Source organism: Apteryx mantelli, chromosome 13 (genome assembly GCF_036417845.1).
Source record: "Apteryx mantelli isolate bAptMan1 chromosome 13, bAptMan1.hap1, whole genome shotgun sequence".
Taxonomy (NCBI): Eukaryota; Metazoa; Chordata; class Aves; order Apterygiformes; family Apterygidae; genus Apteryx; species Apteryx mantelli.
In genome coordinates, this window is record NC_089990.1 from 19,635,290 (window position 1) to 19,654,860 (window position 19,571).

General features: G+C 37.5%; 1 protein-coding gene across 1 annotated transcript in view; it reads right to left on the minus strand.

The window, feature by feature from the left end:
• Positions 1–19,571, minus strand: part of TENM1 (teneurin transmembrane protein 1) — a 250,817-nt gene that overhangs the window by 200,373 nt on the left and 30,873 nt on the right. The window lies entirely within an intron of this gene.

Genomic DNA, 19,571 nt, shown 5'->3' on the forward strand with positions numbered 1-19,571 from the left:
TTTCAAATTAGACACCCGAGGTTAGCAAGTATTTGACTTTAATCTGTATGTATGTGAATTCTCCACCCATAAAATGGAGATAATACCCCCATCATTTCCAAGGGTTATTGCAAAGAGAAATAAATTAGTTTGTGAAGTATTTGAATACTGTAGTGATGAGCACTGCAGAATTGCCAACAGGAAATTAATACTGTTGTAGGAACAAGATTTGAATAGCAGTAATAAATAAGGCTTAACGCTATACATTGAACAATGAAAAGAAAGTAAAATATTGGATTGCTTGTCATTAAGCCGGCACAGTCTATTCTGTACACTTAATATGAAAGAGCTCCTGTGGGAGAAGGGACAACAAGATAATACAGATAATGACTGTAACATAATATGTATGTATACGCACCTTTAATTCTGATACTTCCTAATTTTTGGACTACTAGATTTGATATTCATAGATTAGAGATCATTATCATTAGAGGGAAAGCACATAAATACAGAAAAGCAGCACTGTTCACATAAAAAGGTAAACAACACTGAAAATATACCTGTAGGCAGATAGGAATATGCGGTATTGCTGAAAAGATTAAAGTTCTACAAAGGTGGTGGGTGATACATTGTAAAATTTTCTGCCTGACACACTTAATTTACCAAGGAACACTTACTATAACCAAGGAATAAAAGAACACATGAGTTTCCTTTGTCCTGGATCTTTTTCTCTCTGCACATGTGTCTGCATACAATCACAGGAGATCGCTATTCCAACTTCTACAGGAACATCTTTAATTTCATGGCATGATAAATTACACATGCATATACACACCCTTACTCACTCACCCATTCACTTCTCTGTGATCTTAGCCTGGGTGAGGAATAAAGGTAATTAAGTAGAGATTTTTTTATTTTATTCAACAACATGATGAAGCAAATTCAGCTTCCATTTAATCTAGATTTATAGTGCAACACTGAAACCTTCTCATTCATAAAATGTATGGATTAGTTAGCATACAAGTGTCAGCGATAATTAAATTAATTTAGTAACATGTATTTACACATGAGTGCCTTCTTCATGATCTATTATTAGCACTTATAGACTAATTCATAATGAGGCAGCAGCACTAAGCATGGTGGGGATGAAGCTAGTGAAGTATTTGCCCTTTAGAAGCAACTTCTAGAAAAGCCTAAGATCATGTCCCTATTTTGGTGGGTCACCTCCTCCTCGCCGAATCATTCAACTCTTCCTTCAGGTAGAAACCCCAGGTCAAAACAAATTTGCTGCCCAGGGAAACAGTCAGAAGACAAGCAGAAGCAGTGGTACTTTTCGAAGCACTGGGTGCAGCTTGGGCTGTGCTGGCCGCGCGGAGCGGGAGGGAGCCGGCCGGACTCCTCGCCCGTTCCAGCACACGGCACGCGCTGCCGCTCAAATCGCACCGCGGTCGCATTCTCTGTCCGGGCTTTTAAAATCAAAACAACCCGACATATACTTGAACTCTGGACTGCATTAAGAAACTTCTAGGCCGCAGGCTGTTGTTAGGCTGGTCAGGAAGTGTAACGCACTAGCAGGAGATAATAAAGTACATTTGTCTACCCCACTACATGCAGCAGCCACAAAAGCAAAGCAAAATACAAGTCAAACAGACAAAGGAGAAGCTACTCAATGACACATTGTAAATGCTTGTGTAAACTCACTTAAAACTGATCTACTGAAGCAGAGCTAATATACTGTTTTACATTCACATTTCAGTTCAGTTTCTCTGGCTCTCAATGAACAGCGACAGCATCTGATTGAAAACATTTGTTTCAAGGTCATTTAATTCCTTCCACTGGCAGCAAACTAGTCACACATCAGCCCATGGACAAGATAGATGCCTGTTAGGTTGCTTCTAAAGAGAAAGTCTGTAAGGTTTAGAAAAGCACAACTCTCTCTTCACATTAATTGTCGGTCAAGGGTAAGCAAAGGATAAGCTAAAGGAGAGAGTCACTATCCGAGCGTAGTAATGAAAAGACACGTCCTGGGGAGAGTCTTCACAGACACAAGAATTACAGGGCAAATACATTACTGTGATAGTAATACTTTGCTAAGAAACAGAGGTATCAGCTAGGACAATGTGCTTCACACCTAGAATAGGACCAAAATGAAGACAGAAGGGGACTCGCCTCATTCACAGCTAGTATTCAGCAGGGACCCAGCGGAGAACCACAGCTGAGTTAATCAGGCTGTATTTGTATCATTACCTTCCTAAACACAAAATAAGCTATACTAATTAGTAGCCACTCCCATAGTGGTCCAGTCTTTGTTGCTTTAAAAAAAAAAGAAAAAAGAAAAAAAAGATGTTCTTAAGTTAACTAACAAGATGAAAGTCTAGTGAAAACATGGTAGACTGTAAATTTCGAGTCATTAGATCAAACAAGTCTGCCAATTTACATTAAAATGACAAAATGGTTTTCTTGAATCTTAGTTTTAAGCTAGTTAAATCAAATCTTAAAGGGTTTAATGTCTTTTTTATGGGGAGGTCAATGTTAAAATTCAGAAGTAAAGACAGAAATCCTAACAGAAGACTTTCATTATCTATATCAAGTGCTCTGCTAGAAATACAGACACGCTCAAGAGATTTACAAAGTCCTCCACTCAAAAATTGCCAAAGCTAGTATTTGCCAAAGTGTGTTTCTGTTTGAAGAGATGAAGAGCATTCACAAGCGAGACAAACTGCGACAGAGACGCTGGGGATCGGCCACTCACAACCCACCGTCGCCCCGAGGGGATTCATTTGCATTGCGTCCAGTCTTAAACACGAGTTCTGGGAACTGAAAAACTACCTCTGTGCGCATCCACTAGAAGACCGCAAACTGAAACTGAGCTGGAAGAACCAGCGCGCTTGAATAGACGGCAATCTTTTATAGGAAACGGGCCCTGCCATGGAGGGAATCCAAAGCACGGAGTTCATACAAAAGAGGAATCCAGGACTAACGCCCTGGCAGGGGAGGACAGCGATGAGGCAGGGTAATGGAGGGAAGGTTCTGATTTAACCTTGGTACAATTTGATTAGATGTGTTTTTCTTTGATTTCTTCACTTATACCTTTTAGAAAGGTTTGTCTGTTTGGGAAACCATGAATAAATACCTTTACTTGCATTTTACCTCAACTCCCCCCTTAGTTAACTACTGAATGATTAGTGCACAAATATTTCTCTTATGTTTTGGCATTATTTTACAAATGGGTTCTACCAGCTCATTCCCAGATGTACAGTCTTCAGATCCAATAAACTTTCTGTATAAACTACAGATTGAATGACCTTTGTCCTTCTTTGCTGATAGAAAATTAATTTCTTGGTGTTATTTTTCTTTCACTTCGGGCCAGTTGTGAACTTCTAGTGCAGCAGCTAGAACTGCAGACAGTATCACACAGAAATGGAGAGATCTACTAGGCTATCTTCTTCAGCTACCAACTGATGAAGAACTGCAATCGATGAATCACATGCCTGTCATGTCCTCTACAGCATATACTCAAACTGTGCTGGCTAGTTTTAAATGACGGGAGCCACACAGCCAGTTCGTTTACTACTTCATACTACTTTAAACAGACATCATGTTTGAAAAATGTAATATTCAGTAAAAACATAATGGCTTTACAGATTATGAAACCAGAACGAGTTGATGTGCCCATCCAATCCGATCACCTTCAAAATCAGAAACAGTTTCAACCAGTGACTCTTACATTAACCCTAATAGTGCAAGGTTCAGTTTAAGCATGTTTTGAGAAATAGCCAGTCCCCAAGGGCCACAGGTATTAAGGACTTAGTGTCCTTTAGCAAACTACCACCATGCTGAATGACTAAACTGTTTTAAAACTGTATTTGATCTCATGTTTGAATTTCTCAGACTTCAGATTGCAGCTACTGAAACAAAATTGACAGGTCCATAGCTGGCAGCAGATAAATTCTCACTGTGCTGTATTCCTCTGCATCTGTGACACTGTATGCCTCTGAGATAGCTTCAAAATTCTCCTCCATCCCATGTTGTTTAATGACATTCACGTACTTGTTTGATAGTTATCACTTCTCCCTATTAGAGGTCTCTTGGCCATTCTCTATATATTCAGTCCTTTTAAAAATCTTTCCTCAAATAACAAGTCTCAAATAACATTTTGTGCTCCTTTGACAGTCTCTTCAATTTTATACATTCCTGCTATTGAAATGCCCCAAACTGACTAGTCTTAGCAACATCTGCTATATTTCATAGCTCCTTTACAAGATGTACCTACCACAGCCCAAAGTAACATTTGACTTGTTTGCTCCATTTATGTCATTTACTGGCCCCTCTAGGTCTCTTTCAGCATTACTGCTTTCCAAAGTAGCTCCTACTAAGTATTTTATTTTTTCTACTGCTCCCAACTCTGAATCTCATTTGATTTCCTTTGTATCCTTCTGGATCCTGGAGTCTTCTATATCTACTTCTATGCCAGCAAAGACGTTTATAATGTCTTCAGCTTAAATATCAGATTGAGTAGCATGCTGCTGACATCTTTCATTCCAATCTCTCATAGGGATGTTCACATCCCTAACACAGATATGTGGCACACTATGTTTCCTTTCCCTGTTTCAGATATTAAAGGGGCAACCAGCTAAAAATATTAATATTGTAAGAAGTATCTGTATTACCTATCACCCGATAAATTTCAAAGAATTTACAAATTCAAAACATTGTATTTAATTATTTCTCAACATAAACAACAGCAATAATGTAAGCAAGTACCACTTTTTATAGTCTGCTCCACTTTCATGTTTTAGCTTCTAGAGTGCAAAACACGACAAGGGAAACAAAGGCTTTCAGTAAATTAAAAATATAAAAAAATTTTGTCCTTGACATAATAAAAGCTTGCTTATACAGAAAATAAATATTTGGGCAAATTCTGACTTGATACTATCTTAACAACAGATAAGAAAAAGATAATAAAATTCTTCACAGTTAATAATGAAGTTCTGTATCTAGGAGCTTTATGTATATTATATGAGACTCGGAATGAACCTGTGAAAGATAACAGAGACAAAGTGATTAATCTATGTGTAACATTAGGGCTCTTCAGAGGACTGGCTCATCTTTTAACTGTGTAGCATGAAGTAAAGTAAGTCTTGATTTTTATATGGATCTATTAGTATTCTTGTAATAGAAATAATAATCACTGCCCAGAAACGTTGTTTAGGAGATTACAGAAGAATTTCACAAAACTGTCAAATGAAAAGGTTAAAATAGTCAGCTAAAACCTTTTGTTGTGACCTGCCTCCAGTGTCCTATTATGATTAGGACTTTTTCTTTCTTCTTCATTTTTCCTGCTCTTCCATTAACTTAAGAATAAACTCAATTATGTATATTGAACCTAGGTAAACATTTCAAAGTAATATCATAGAAGCCAAAAAGAAGAGGAAATCCTCTTGTGTTATGAGCACAACTAGAGTATTTCTAAATGCTTTAAATTCCATCCAGCAGAATGGGACTGACTGCAGCTCAGGTATAGCTTTCTCATCTCTACAATTTGTCATGTTTAAGCCTCCGAAGCGACAGCTTGATGAGACTGGGTTTTCTTCTTTTTCTCTATTTTGTTTTAGGATGACTACAAATTTCAATCAGAGTTATCAGTTTATCACACCACTGAGGTGACCCAGAAGTATGTCTAACTAATCCCCTAGGTGCCCCCAGATTAGCAGACACAAGCCACATTCAAGAGAAAAGTCAAGAAATTAATTCAAAGATGTGGATTTACAAAATGCCATCGTATTTGGTAGGCATTTAAAACTAATCAGGTTAGTTTAGCAGAATGCTGTTCCTTGTTCTGCTCTTCTTAAGGAAATAAAACAACTGATCCAACTGTTTGCCTTGAAATATGTTTAAGTATTTGTCATTATCCGTTTTCAGATGACTATTCCTATTTAAAACAAACCTGAAAAAAATATTTTCAGAAGTAATTAAATCAGCTAAACATAGTGAGTCTGTAAGAAAGACCTACTTATAGAGGAGAACTTCTAATTAACTGTCCCTAATTGTCTTCTCGCTGTTCTAGTGGCTCACTGGGAGCACCCAAACAAAGGTCTAAATCTGAAACTACCAATCTGAAATTACCAACACAAGTTGCTTGATGTAAGTCAGTGGGAAAACTGCCAAATACAATTATTATTCATATGAACAGGAACAAATGCTGGACTGTGAAATCAGCTGCCCTTTGGGATATTTGCTTTTCTTGTATCTGCATGTGGCTCAATATGTGATAAAAAGAAGGTGCCTAATCTGAGAACTTCTGAAACATTCACTGGCTTTTCAAATTAATTGAAATTTTGATGCAACAGTTGTGCAAGTCAAACTAAAAGACAACAGCAAATTTATCAACTGAAAAGAACAAATTCTACAAACGCTTTCCACCTGCTCACCTTTTCCATTTGAGTACTGATTGATTTCAGTGCAACCATTCATGTTTGTGAAGTTAAGTATACAAATGCTTTCAAACTTTTCAAGCTGCTACAAGGAGCAGCTGTATTGAGCCAGAGCATGTAGGTATTTGTTATCTAGCAGAATAAGCAGTGTGGCCAATGCCAAGAGTCACATACAAGAAGGCTGCCCAGAAAGAGTCTGACTTGCACTTCAGAAAAATCTCTCTTGGGATGACATAGGTCACAGGAATATAACCAGGTCCTCTGGTTCTCCATGAATGGTTGCTTCAAAATGTTATACAGACTTGTTTTTTTTTCTCTCTCTCTTTTTTTAAAAACTAATTTAGCACCTCATATTTCCACTTCTTGATTCCTGTCATCTTGATTTTTTCCAGCTTTATCGTGATGCTAATTCGGGAATTCAAGCTTCAGAATATTATCAATCATAGACTTTATCAACACCATCATATAAATATGTAGGTGTCCTTAGAGAACATAAGGAGACTTTAACCGAGGCAAGCAAGTAGAGAACATTTTGACAGGAAGCAGGGAAAGCAGCAGGACGGGAAGTTGCTGCCACGACTTCTTGGCAGCTATGCTGGAGACCTGAACTAAACGGCTACACTTCTAAGAGGACTCGACTACTTGTTCTTTCCTATGGGCATACGAAACTGCAAATTACATCATTATACACTGAAAGGGCAGCAGTGACAGGGGCAGTAGTGCAGGAGACTCTGCATCTGTGGTGACGGGCGTTCTACAGGGAACTGCCATCAAAGGCTATCATCGAAACACGACCTGAGCTGGCAAAGCTAACAGCCAAACATCTCCACTTTGTGGACTGTCCTTGCTGGTTTCCAATCTGGCTGCAGGTAAATTTATGTTTTCTCCCTCTGCCTCCCAATGCATATTTCCCCAGTGGGAAGCTACAACCTGAGTTCTGCCAGATGTCTAGAGGTTGGATCAATTTACATGAGTTCACAGCCAGGAACTATATTTTATTTCATGACTGCACAAACCTAAAGCTCTGGAAGAAAATCAGCTAAAACAATTTGCTTTTATTTGATTTGAGGCTGAAGCCATTTGAAAATGGCAACTCACAGCCGTTTTTCTTAACAGAGTCTACTTGCCACAGATTTAACCACTGTTCAGTTTCTTAAGAGCTCTTACCAAGCCTGATAGAGAAACCTCACTCAAATTTCAGGCTTTGATGTGGGTTTCTGCAACATGAAGAGCTGCAGAGTTCTGTTTTTTATTTTTATTTTTTGGCAGATGGTAGATAATCATTCTTTCTAAACTACTGTAGAGGCAATGAATGAACAAATAATGCCACAATGATTTATGCTAAAAGTTTACGCATAATTGATTTAGACCATTTCCTTATTATGGCTATTTTTAACATTAATAAACATTGTTAAAACTCTGAAGTAATTGCATACAAATGTGTCTATTTTATTGTATTTATAACCATAATATTTTTTAAAAATGCATTCAATATAAAAGTCTTTCTACCTTTTTTCTTCCAGAACTTTATAATATAGTCTTTTTGCCACTATTAGCCACCAATTTTTAAGATACCTACAAGACAGCTGAAAAAACATGCAACTATAGTAAGCTGTTAAAGTACAGCAAATGCTTTCTATTTGATTTTGTATTAAAAAGAAATTGGATAACACAAGACTAAAATGGTGATGCCAGTCAGAAAGATATTTTGAGACAGAATGTAGAAGACTGACTTTAGAGAAAAGATGTAAACAAAAATGAGTGACTGAAATTATGTGGACCACTTCAGACATGGATGAGAGGTACTAAGGATCAGAAATAAATTATTATGCTCCAAAATGATCCAATAAAAATTGAACTGTAGTAATCAGAAAATGTATCGGGAAAAAGGACAGGTTATAAAAAGAAGGAGCTTTCAAGCACTGCGGATTATTAGCTGCTATGGAGAAATCTGTATTCAGGAGATTACATTTCTAACCAAATATGCAAACATGCAAACACAGTTGAATTTGCTGTTCAAAAGGAAGTGAACTATAAAAATTAAAAAGCCAGAGTGGAGACAGAATCACCGGCTGGAATAAAAACAATTCAAGCCATCATCAATAGGAAGGTCGACAGAAACAGAGCACTGACACAACCAGGCAGCTTGAGGAAGAATGACTCAATTATATTTTTCCCCATGGGCAAAACCACAAAAAATAGTCATAGACACATTAACTATCACAAAAAAGCATCTGGGCAATGCCCCTTGTTATAAAGGGCAAACAGCAATTCTAAATGGTGAATAATTATAGACATTGTGGAAGAAAAACAGCCTCAGGGCTCAGCCGCCGTTGGGCCGGGCAGCCGTGGCAGGCTGCAGCCATGGTGGCCACCTCCACCAGTGTCCACCAGCTCGCCTCCCTGCCGGTGGGAGGTCAGGCCACAGCACCACCACCTTCCTTTAAACCAGCCATGGATAAGCACGGACGAGCCGGCTTCTTACTGACTCTGAGCCTGGTGCAGGGAGGGGGAAAGATTTCTAAGGGTTTTTGAAGGTGGCACAAAAGCCGTCCTTAAATAATTTGCTGCTAAATTGGGGCCAAGGGAGAGAAGGGAGGCAAAGGCTTCCTCCTGTGCCCGCACCACAGATAACGTCTCACAGTCTCCTCGTATCAAAGGAGGCAGATTTCTCAGGGCTGCAGCATCCCTCACTCCACTGCTGGGCCGGAGACGACAAAACGCACCTGGGACTTGGCCGAACAACGACAGCCAGCCCCAAACGCGCTGCCTACGTCCGCGGGAGCCCACGCTGCATCCAGTCCAAGGGGGGGCACTCTGCACAGAGCAGCAGCTTCTGCTTCCCCTCTCACCATGCCAAAAAAACAAAAAAGGATGGACCTTCTGTCACGTTTAGGCTACTGAGATAAAAATGTTTCTTGAGAGTCAACAGAGCACAGTAAAGCCTGAATAAATTGACTGCGCTGTAGCACAGTTCCCCCAAAAGGCAAATCCGGGTTGCAGAGCCATGCACAAAGACGGCTTTTCTCTGCTGAATTAAATTGAACGAGCTACTACAAACAAAACGTGCATCTCCTTACGTCCCAACACATGACCTCTGGCCAGACCTGCACTAAGCCTTTTATAATTATACCAGGAAGGTGACCATCATAGGAAGCTAGGGCATATTCCTCCCCTCAATCTCAGTATTTCGAAAGCAGTTTCTGTGACTAGAAATGCTGCTCCATCGCTATCATCTTCCTCATAAAGGATATTCAGGGGCTTTTGGTCTCCAGAGAAAAATTCTTGAGTACATAAAAACAAATTTGAAAACTTTCTGTTCACCAAGAGCAATATGCCTCACAGCAACGCTTCAATCCCTACCTGTGATTAGCAGCATATTCTAAACCAGCACCCCTTTCTGACGATGACTGCGGGAGAAAGCAAGCCATTAAAATCCCCCAAATCGAGTGCTCCTGCAGTCAGTAAAATCTGGTTCGGGCAGACTGCTAGCCAGAGGACCACACCATTAACTTACAAAAGGAGCTTGAGGACCTACAACAATAATTACAACCCAGGTGCTTTCTGCTACTAAGATTTTGGGGGTAATTGAAGGGGTTACAAGTATCCATAATTTGTACTGCCAGAAATGTAAAGGAAGCAAATTAAAAGTCTCTGCTGCTGAGCTAGAAAAACTGCACCGCTCATCAGGACCCATTAACAAGGCACTTGCAGCAAGAAGCTCTATTCTGCAATCCCACTACCACGAGTCCAAGCAGATTCAATTGAAATAAGATTCAATTTGTAAGTTACATCAAATATCTTGTGATTGTGCGACTGAATTTATCTGTCTATACCAAATTATACAGAAAAGCACAAATTCAGAGCATGCATTATGATTCCCATGCTTCAGCAAACAGTAAAATACCTGTTCTAAAAGGGCTTAACATGACAGGGCAATAGCAAGTACGCGCTCTCAAAAGCACCGTTTGGGGAAAAGTTAATCAAATATGAGGACATTCTCAAACCAAAAGGGCCACTTCAAATTGCTGTTGGATGAGGCAATGAGAAAGGCATTAAAGTCAAAACAACAGTTACCATGGATGTAAGTGCACTGAAACTATATGTATTATTTTATATTTACTCCAAAATAATCATAGGCAGAGAAAGAAAATCATATTGCATATACATTTCAATAAATAAATAGGAAAATGAGTAATACCCTTTTGATTAAATGCGTTTTGCTCTGCTGACTAACTACACTTTTCTTTTGGTGTGTTTGTGGCGCACAGACCCTTTTTTCTCCTTGTCCCATAAGACAAAGGCATTGCTTCAGGGAGCCACCTAATACTACGGCTAACGCTAAACTCCCCACCACTGAGCTGTGGCTAAGTGGAGCGACAACACGCTGAAGGTCCTATGGGCTAACCTACCACAGCACCAGCAAGCAATCTCTTTCACATGCTGCTCATAAGTTTCTTGAAGTTCTTCTAGGTACATCTGGATCATTAAAGAAACCGGTCCACCCACGCCAACATAAGATATACCTTTCACCCTCCTGTGGCAGTGATACTTGAATGACAGGGAAATGTAACAATATTTTGAAAAAGACAAGAATAAATCACCATAAAATATTCCAAGCTCATTTACAAGTGGTATTTCATTGCAGCTTCAAAACAAGTGACATGCTTACTGCAGCTATATAAACAAGCCCAAAGCAACATTCAGTAACACTCACTGCAATGACTAGATTCAAAAGCCAGAAGAAAATTAATAGTTCATCACTAACATTCAACTCCTCCACAAATATACCCCCAAAATGAGACAACATTGGCTGTATCAAACTGGAGTCATTCTCTGCAGTATTTATTAGCATAATCAGCATAAAACTAAATGGGATCTTCAGAGAAAGAAAAATAGGGAGAAAGCCTAGTAGCTACAGTCACAGAAATATTTCAAAATCATTGATACACATGTGTTCAAACTTTTATAACGTGCATATCACTTGGGGGCAAAGTGAAATTAAATAGCTACAGATAATTATCTCTTTTAACTTGCCTTTATTTGAAATACTGATGCTTTTCCTTCTTTTAGCTTAAGAAAAATTTTCCAGCGTACCATGGTCTCTTGATTACTACGCATTTCTAATTGTGCCAGAGAAGATATAAAGCTCTAATGTACAAAACGGGGGAGGTGGTGAGGGAGGAGCACTGTGGACCATGATAAATGCTATACCCAGTTTAGCATGCTCCTATTTTATCTTTGGTCCCATGGGTTTCGTACATTCTTTTTGGTAGCTCTTAGAAAGGTCTCTTCTGAATCGATCTGAACAACTCTGACCTGATAACCACACCTTGACCCTCCTAAGCCATCCTCAACTCATCATTTTCTCCTACGTGCAGGTCTTCCTCAAGACGACTTCTAGCTCCTTTTCCAGCCAAGGCCCAAGCCAGAGGAGCAGAGCTGTTCTAAGGCATCTTGGTTTCTGTGCCTGAAGGGCTGCTCCTCTGCACTGCCAATGCAGCTCGTGATGAATAACTCACCATCGGATGCCAACATGTGCTGCTCAATCCAAAGTCAGCGCTGTGAAACACTATATAGGATTTACATTGCAAATTATCAGGAGTAGAAGCTTAAGATAAAGAAACTACATCGGCAACATAACTAGTCATCAGAAAATGTGAATCTAATTAAAATATTACTCAAAAACATCTGTTAGGGAGAGGAAGCAGCCTGCAGGAATTATTCAGTGCTCCTGGACCCGTGTTCCAGAAGAGCTAATTATACACAATTCCTCTTAAACTTATGTTACAGAATATGAAATTGTGAACAGAGCCAGATACAATTAAAGAAAACAAAATTAGTATCTAAAATATTGCATTTCTTTTTGTAAGACCTGTATATGAAAGCAAGCACAAACAAACAATATTCCATTCTGTATTATTCTGTATAAACTAATTGCAATTTTTTATACAACTTCCGATTCTTATCCTATCTTCTATTGCAGAACAAAGAAATACAGAGCCTAGTATGTTTGTTTTCTCTTTCACTTTTAGAAGACTATGAAGGTCACAATCACCTTTTACCATTTACTTTTAAAATCTCTGACCAAGGCTATTTGCTGCTACCAATACTTCTCCTTTGTAAAATGAGGATATGCTAATATTTGTAATTCTGAAAAATACAGATTTACGTTGATCTTCATCATACTCCCACCACAGTGTGAAATGAAATACTAACAAATCTGAAAATGACTTTCCTATGTAATTTAACGCACAACGAATTAAATGGGTAAAAACGAAAAAAAGGCTGAAGGAAGAAAACAATCTTTTGTCATCCACAGGATGACATAATAAATTCTTAGAAGCTCTCATACTGTCCATAAGAAATGATATTTAGATTAAACCTTGCTATTCCTAAAAGGATAATTTGTCAATATTTTCCACTTTTCTACCAATCCTGTACTGATTTGCTAGATCCTTTCTTTCTATCTCATTTACAGTAATTCTATTTGGAACAGCTGAAAAGCATTCTGCTGGGGAAAAAAGAGCCTAGATATCTCCGTATTTAAAATCTCACTGGCTGAGGAACCCACAAGAGTAATTTGACCTTATTTATCTAGTAGCCTTAAGTATAATTCACCTGTGATCAGAATTCACAAGTTTTCTTGCTAGGCTCATTTTGCACCAGCAGTGTTTTACATGCAGCTTTCAGCGGAACATCCCATACTTTGATGGAAAACAAGTTCCGACTGTCAGATCTTCTTAGTATGACTGCGACTTTTTGAAGATTACAGAGTTAAGAAATAAACTATAACAATCTTTGAAAATCTTTACAGTATAACTACAAAATTACACAGTTTGATATAGTAGCTAAGGTTATAATTATAATAATTAATATATTATAATATTTATACTAGTTATAATAATTATACTAGTTTGAAAAAGCAGTAATTCCCTTCCTGAATGCCATCATAACATTGGTCACAGTTTTACCATTCCTCTTCCTTTCCACAAATACCCAAAACTCTGATATTAACTGTACATGCTTTTCCTTATATGACGCTATTTCCAAAATCAAACACTATGGGCAGGTTTCCTACCTTTTAGATTCAAACAATATGCATAAGAATCCCTGCACAGTTAAGGGATATAAATTAGTAATATAAATCAATTTTATTTTCTTCTTTTACCTAGCAAATTACTTCTGAAATAAAAAAAAAGGAGGGGGGGGTGGAGGAATGTCACCAGATAAGTTGTATAACAATACTATTTGGAAACTATAAACATTAAGAAAAAATAGTATTTTTTTTCAATAGCATACAGGAGGAGTGAAACAGGGCCCAACTTTATCTGGGCACTGCAAAATGATTACCTTGAAGCATACTATGTAATACATATTTGAGATATCAAATTTGTGACATTTGTTAATGCTGTTGGACATACTAGATATAAATGAATCAGCACACTATTCTCCTCTGAGAACAGATTACTTTCTACCTGGGACCATCAAGACCAACACAAGTAAGTCTTCCATAAAAAGGAAACCTTGCCTGTCAAGTATATAAAGTCATTTGAGCACTGCAGTTCTAAATTAATATCTTAAGGATTAGTATTACCTACATTTTAAGATATAAGAGCAGGAATTGTTTATATTTCAAAAGAAGTATATAAAAGTAAATTACCTGCATTAAAACTAAAATAAATCATTTATTTAAAAGGAAATATGTATAACATGATTGTAGGCTGTTTCTGTAAAGTGAATTTCTGGTCTTCTACTGTGTTTTAAAGTTTAACCAAAAGAGACGAGAAATAAAACATTTTATAATAATAATAATAAAATAACATAAATAAAACATCAGCATAGACATGTCTGTTGCTTAGAACGCAACCGTTCCCAGCAATATCCTAAACCGGACCTGCTCTCATGTAGGATTAACAACACACGCTTAAAAAGTTAAAAAGTATTTTGTTCTGGGTCCGCGTACTCTCTGGAAGATTGCTGAAAGGAAGGGGCAGATGAGCCTCGTGCTTTTGCACTGCAGCACGCTGATAGGAGCCAGGTGCTTTCCGCCTGTCCCGTCTCACCTCCGCCCTCCGTGGCAGCCCAGGTAAACCGAGTTCCCAAGAGCGTCAGAAGCACTGCAACATCATTTTGCATTGTGCAATATTTGTGGAAATATTTTTCCTGCACACGCATTTCCACCAACAAAAGTCAAAAGGATCCAAAAGGAAGAAGGAGCAACAATCATAGTGCTACAGGCTCCATAGCCACATGCGCTATCCCTTCTGTGAAACACAGCGGAGCAAAGCCAAGTGATTTTTTTTGAGCTTTAATGCCAAGTTACTCATCTCTGGGATAAAAATTAGTCCTGACTGGTCTCCTCAAGCTTCCCTCCCTCCCTTCTTTTAGTTACCAATAAAAGAAAACAAAACTGCAGGGCTAAAAATAACACACAATCTTGGGTAAATATATAGCTCCATTTTACCATGCTGTAGGCAAAGGTCATACGGATTACCAAAGATACCAAATTACCAAATACCAAAAATATTTCTGCTATGTTCTAAATATTTTTTCATTATCTTTAATGTAAAATATTAAATACTGTTTGATATTTGTCCTTAAATGAATGTTCATTGGGCTTATAAAATAAATACAAAAAAGAAAGGGAGTGTTTTAACACCACTGTGTACTGATTTTAATATACCATATGAAAACTGTAAAGGTTGAAACAACAGATATGCAGATGCAATACCTTTGTCAGTCAACAAAACTAATGATGATACTTATTTCAAAGGACAAAATTTTCCCCCAAATACCGACAAACAACAATTCATCATTAACTAAATTTTCATATGTGAGCAATTTCAGAAATGAAATTCCATGAATGCAAGGTTTTCACAATATTACAGGTGAGGTGATGTTACAGAAGCATCTCATACTTACCCAAGACAATTCAGATGACTTACATTTTTCCTCTGGGACAGTAACATTTCTAAAGGAAAAAAGCATCTTATACTCTTAACTCCAGCAGAGCAGTTAAGTGTAAATGTATACTCCAGCATTCCCCAAAACTATGCTATGTTACTGCAGAGATTCATGCACTTCCTTTGACACTGAGGAGGGTTACTTGAAACAATAATGAATATAGTAGAAGCAACCAATAGAAATATTGTTTAAGCACTAGAAAAGAAAAAACACGACAGAAGCAAAAGAAGTCTTGTATTGAGAGGAAAATGGCCCTTTTCTATCAAATACCTTAGAGAATATGTCAACTGTCTGAGAAGCTATCTTAAAACTCCACAAATTCAAGAGATTTCACCATAGGGATTTGCATTTTGTGTAAACTATGTGGTTGTCCAAATCCTGTGGGTGACTGAAAACATCCAATGCATGACCATGACTTCACATACAATCCACGCCACAACAACAAGGAACACTAGGAATGGAGAGGAAAATATTAAATGATCCAGATAAAAGGGGATTAAGACGAATGTTTACCTTTATATTTTCAAGGCTACTTACACATATTTGACCTAACTGCTCTACTTGCAAATTAGTAACTCAATTTCTTAATTGCTCCATTGTAAATAGAGAGTGACAGGACAAAGCTAATGGAAATACTTCAGACACAGCCACGTTATTACAAGCAGAATCCTGCACAGGGAATCACATGCGTAACTCTTCTCAGCATACGTATTGTTATTATAATGTAGCTGTTGGCAATAATTTCCTGGAGAAATGAGAAAGTGAGAGATCAGCTTAATGACTGACTTGTTTACAAAAGAATAGTAAATAACAGCAACATTAATCCCAATGCTCTCACTGTCTTGCATTAAAACACAACTCTTCCATGAAGAGCTGAATTCAGGTCTAGTTTAAACAGGGGTGATTTCACAGTAGGTCTATTGACACACACTATAAATTAAATCAGAATCTTGTCCTTAGTTAAATTCTCCCCATGTTTGAAAAACTACAGTATTCACAAAGCTGCATATTCACAATTTCAGCATTTCTTTTATTAATTAAGCATCTTTATCCTTTTAACAGATCCTCAAACTGAAGTGCAAAGAGCTGAGGTGACTTGCTCAGAGTCACCCACCTGCCCAGCAATCAAAGGATGGAACACCCCCCCCCCCCCCCCCCCCAAGATTTAGGGAATTGGAGTCAAGAGCTCTATTAAACGGACCATTGCTCCCAAGGTATAAAACAAATACTTAGGTGAATTATACAATATTAATCTTACATGTTTCTGTGTCATTAAGCTCAGCTTTGATCTGTAACCTAGTACAATAAGGATTTATAAAGGCAGGCATGTGCAAGCCAGGTTAGAATGCTGGAACTGAATTCTGATCTCACCGGAATTGACTTATATTGACTTCAGTGAAGTTATACGTGATTTTAACTGGCATATTTTAAATCAAAACTTAGTCCCAGGAGTGAGAATTAGGGGACATCTGATTCTGTTGCTGATTCACTATGTGAACACAAGAAAGTAACTTATCTTAAGTGTTCCTTATTTCTCTACTACTTCTACTTATTAACATATGGCTAATATTTTATTCTGTCTTTATAATCTGCTGTTTAAAATTCTTGATATTATTAAAACATTTATTATTCCAAATAGAATCTGATCCTGAATGCTGATGTTAAGAAGCTTCCCAATAATTTCTGCATGAAAAAGGAAACTCTAAACTGTGTATAGCATTTATTTTTTAATTTTTTCCCTTGTTTTGTTTTAAAAAAGAGAAGTATGTTATTAAAAAGAAACCCCGTGCCCAGATCTCAAGCACCCCAAAGCGATATTCCATAATCAATCTAGTCATACTTCAGCCTGTACAAACATCCTCATTTCTTGCCTACGAATCTCAGAAAATCTGTTGAGAACTATAGCCGAAGTCTAGTTTTCATAAAATTGTGCAGCCAAAGGAATGGAGCATGAATCTATCCCCAAGAATGAGTATGCATTTCATACTACACTGGAAGCTAGTATTCTGCTATTGGTCTCATCATTTAGTAGAGAAGGGTAATTAATTGCATAAAAATATCTAAGTCCATGTCAGAGCCAAGTCGAACAAGTAAGCCTTTAAAGCAGTTCAACACAATCCAACTTAACCTGAAACAGGCTAAAAATTTTGTTATTTTAGAGATGGCTCAAGTTCCTTACTTCCTCTCAGCTGAGATACAGTGCCTAAAAGTAAAAGAGCGGATGGTTGTGCTAACAAGTCAAACATGATTCAAAAATGCTTAGTAGGCATTGCATGGCATAAGCTTGGGATACAATACATTGCTTTACAGGATATCTATGCAGTTGTGAAACAGAACATATGGACTGCATGAACAATTTAACGGGGAAGAGTATTGGGACGCAAAAAGAACTTCAGTCTCATTCACACATGGGCTAGTGCACGATGCAGTCCCATGTCATATGATTTAGTTTGAGATATATGACCAAAGAGCAGCTTTTTTTTTTTTTTTTTTTTTTTTTTTTTTTTTTTTTAAAGAAATCAGGGTTATATGCTCTCCTGGACCAAATGTTTACTTCATATAAACAAAAAAACAGAAGCAAACCCAACACAACACAATAGTGCATCTTCATACAATTCTCAAAAGCAGTAGAAAGCACTATGAAAGCAGTTTCAGGCCCATATTTTCATTCTAAGATACTGTAATTTAATTAAAAATGTATCTGTAGATATTGGAGTATGTTGTAACATAGAGCACGTATCAGCTCAGTCCTCTCAGAGACAAAACCAATGAAATCCTGCAATGACAGATACCATCATTCCACCAAATGGAGGGTAACTGCAGTCTTCTTCAATGAAATAAAGTAACTATATTTAATATTGTTGTTTTGTAGTGTTTCTGTTGGAAATCTACATTCACACATCGTAGAGTAACATTGTTCATGTTAAAAAAGAGCTAGTTTTACCATAACAGAGATAAGCAACGATCCCCAAGAAACTGGCCATTCATTACTTGCAGTTAAAATACATTTTGCTTAGCCTCAGGCAAAGCTGAAGGCAGTTTGTGCACTAATAGGCTATTATTAGTTGCCATTAACATTGACAACACTAATTTAAATGGGAATGTTGGTGTTTCACGCAATCTGTTCAATGCTTCCAAAACAACCGGAGAGTGTGTTTAAACAGTGATTATTTCAGAGCTGGTCTATATGCCTGTGAAGGAAAATAGTCCTCCAGTAAATTTTCAAATGTGGCTACTCAGAATACATAATAAAGTATATTATGTTATAAATAAACTGAAGAGGAAATATGCACCCTCCATGAACCACCTAAGAGTAAGAAGGTACTATAAGCTATATAGGTCAAAGCCTAAAAATTAGATTTTTTGACCCAGTACTTAAAATTTCCTAGCAGTCTTAAATACTGATATTCTATTCTAAGTGTAGCATGTACACATTTCCAAGTAACCTTGTTTTTCTACATTAGAACATGTATTTTCACAGCAGCAGGCAGCAGATGGAGCAGGCACATACCCAGAACACTGACACACTGGGTTTGACAAAGAGGAGAAAAAACAGACTGAAAAAAGTCCCTCACAATCATCAGTTCACTTTTACAGCTGTAGAGATAGTGTTGATCTCAGTTACATCCGCTCAAACTACTAGCATCACAAAGACTATGGGGTTTAAGTAAAGGTTGTGCTTCATTAGTCATTAATAACTCTACTCTCTTGCATGTTATTACTATGGATGTACTAAACTATAACATTGTTAACACTGAAGTCACATGGGCCATTTTCACTGTTTCCCTGATCTCTTCTTAACCACTTAAAAAACGTAACTGCCCTAACAATGCAGCTATTAAACACAGAAATTAAGAAATAAGTTGAACTTGTTGATATTAACATGATAAATTTGTTTACTTACTATATGTTCTTTAAGGAAATATTTTTAGCAGATTTTCATTATTTTCATCTTGATGCATTAAGATAAATAATAATTCCATTTTTCCCCCCTCTGTTACGCAATTAAAACATACTTTTTCCTTCTGTGACACACTAAGCATATAAGCAGAAAAAATCCTGGAACAGAACAAACACTTAAAAATCTAAGCTGAAATCCCACCTTCTGTACACAGAGAAACACAGAAATGAGATATGAAAGGGACCTGTTCAGTTCTTGTTAGCATAGCCCAGAAGTCTTAGCCCAAAATT